Below are 2584 nucleotides of genomic sequence, written 5' to 3' on the forward strand. Positions count from 1 at the left end.
TCATTGACAAATGCTTAAGACGGGGAGTATGAAATTCCTCCAGGAACTCCCAGCTGTTTACTAGCAGCAAAGAAGAACCTAGCTTGACAGAAGCTAGGCCTCCAAGATCCTGTAAGTCTTCTTTAACATATGAAAATCCTTTCGGAAACTTTCTTTGTCTCTACTACCCCACCCCTCCCCACAACAAACTGAAAAGTATATAACCAGTTGTTCCTTACGACCCCAGTGCAGCTCTTTCTGCCCACTGGTTCTGTACCCGTGCTTTAATAAAACACCTTTTTTTGCACCAAAAAATAACTCAAGAATTCTTTCTTGACATTTCACTCTTGGACCTTACATCAAATCACATCAGTCTCTAAGTGGAGTTTCATCTACCCAACTAAATATTAGTAAAAGATTAGACGGAGACAACTACGATTCTACCACATTTCCCCCATTTCCTTCCAGTCAGTTCCTTCTTGAGAGGAGTTTTCTTTGCTTTGGTTTACACATTATTGCTGGCAATTGAAGTACCTTAACTGATAGCTCATTCTTCAGGTCCCAGTTTAAATGATAGGTTCTCAAGGAGGCTTACCAGACTACTTTCTCTTAATTATGTCCCTTCCCCATTCTTGCCACCATTGCTCTTTTCTTGGGACTTTGTTTCCAGCATGGTGTGCGTGTGTGTGTGTGTGTGTGTGTGTGTGTGTTTTGCTGTTTTATGTTTGTTTCCCCCAAATGTCTCTTTCATCACATCTCTATCATCTAGCACAGTGCCTGTCATTGGATAGACAAGAAAAAAAATATCTGCTGTTAAATGCATGAGACAGAGGTCAAGGATGACTGAAAGACTTCTGAAATTAACAAATAAAAGAAATATATTGGTAAGGAGTGAGAATATGGGAAATTGGCTGGACAGGTTTGGAGGTAGGGATCAGAAGATGGTCAGATTTGAACTTTTGAATGATTTCAAGATGACATCTGGTAGACTGCTAAAAATATAGATCTGGAGTTCTGGAAAGAACATCATATTGGAGCTATAGATTGGAGAGCCTGGACAACTGATTAGATCGCTCTTGAAGAGCATAGCAAGAAAAAAAAGATTTAGAAGGGAATTACAAGGAACAGCAACATTCACAGAGTTGGCAGAGGAGAGACTGCCAAAGCTTTCGAGGACCTATCAGAGGTTGTCAACAAGAACAAGGGAAAAGAACATTTCAAGTGGTCACAAATGACACAAATTGGGGGGCGGGGGATGATAAATGATGTCGCATAGGTCTTATAGGATCCCTTAGATCTGCCAGTTAGGAGCTTAAGTATGGGAGCATTAGAATAGTTTCAGTGTATGGACTAAAGATGGAATGTTAGGAAATGAATGTAGTAATTGTAAAAAATGTTTTCATGAAACCATGAAAACCCAGATTCCATATGGAAAGAGAGCCAAGGTCAAAGGGGAGTTTTAAGATGAAAGAAAGCTCAGTATCTCTTTAAACAAGTGAAAGAGAGAGATAGGATGGGTGTGGAAATGACTGGAGGAATTTTTATCTACTAGATTTGAGATAGGAAAGGACAACAGAGTTATCCTTTCTTGAAGATATATACACAAATCTAGAGGAGAGAGTGACAAGAAGTTGATAGAGTTTTTCTGATGGCCTTTAATTTATCTATGAAGGAGGGAGCAAAGTTATGTGATGCAATGGAGGAGATGGAGGGCGAAGTCGGGACTACCTTTCAGAAAAAAAGAATGGGGAAGATCGTGATCAGACAGATAAAAAGTATGGCGGTTGAAGATCTACTGTCGTTGGAAATCCTTGTTTTCCTCCTTCTCCTTACCCCTTCCTCACCTAGACCTGTTCCAAAAAAAAAAAAAAAAAAAAAAAAACCTTCCAGGCTGCCAAATCCTAATTCTTCCGCCCATCCACCCAGACACGATTTTTCTCCAACAATAATGTGCAACGAAAATGCGGGGTCGACAAAAGCAGACCATTCCCTTAGGCTTCCTTCATTTCCATAGTGAAAACTGAGTGGGCCACCGGCACTTTTGCGGACCCCCAACCCCCTTGCTACTACAGGTCACACTTCCTCGTACAGCTACGGCGAAAGGACCTGCTTGCTGTGGACAGTGAGACATTCAGGGACAGATGGTTCCCTCGTCTTCCCCGTAAAGATGCGGTATGTATGAAAGCTGGCTTAAGTACAGGAAGACGGTGTTCGGAGCAACAAGCCCAGAGCCAGAGCCCGAAAAGCGAAAGCGGCTCAAGCGCTCGGAGCGCAGTAAAAAGCAGGAAAGCAACCGATCCCGGATGACGTCACACGACGCGTGGCCATTCCCGCAGCCCCGCCTTTACTCCACCTCCAGATAACGTCATCCCACCACAGCCTCTAGTACTTCCTTGCAGGCCATCTGAGCGCCGGGCGCGGTGGCGCGCGCCTGTAGTCCCAGCTACTCGGGAGGCTGAGGCAGGAGGATCGCTTGAGCCCAGGAGTTCTGGGCTGTAGTGCGCTATGCCGATCGGGTGTCCGCACTAAGTTCGGCATCAATATGGTGACCTCCCGGGAGCGGGGGACCACCAGGTTGCCTAAGGAGGGGTGAACCGGCCCAGGT

General features: G+C 44.5%; 1 long non-coding RNA gene across 1 annotated transcript in view; it reads left to right on the top strand.

The window, feature by feature from the left end:
* Positions 1–2365: 2365 nt before the first annotated feature.
* The window catches only part of LOC115301014, a 516-nt gene continuing 297 nt past the window's right edge, over positions 2366–2584 (top strand). The window contains exon 1 of the long non-coding RNA XR_003912940.1: positions 2366–2582. This is a non-coding gene — a long non-coding RNA (uncharacterized LOC115301014). The remainder of the gene's footprint in view (positions 2583–2584) is intronic.

This window comes from Suricata suricatta, chromosome 9 (assembly GCF_006229205.1).
Source record: "Suricata suricatta isolate VVHF042 chromosome 9, meerkat_22Aug2017_6uvM2_HiC, whole genome shotgun sequence".
Classification (NCBI taxonomy): domain Eukaryota; kingdom Metazoa; phylum Chordata; class Mammalia; order Carnivora; family Herpestidae; genus Suricata; species Suricata suricatta.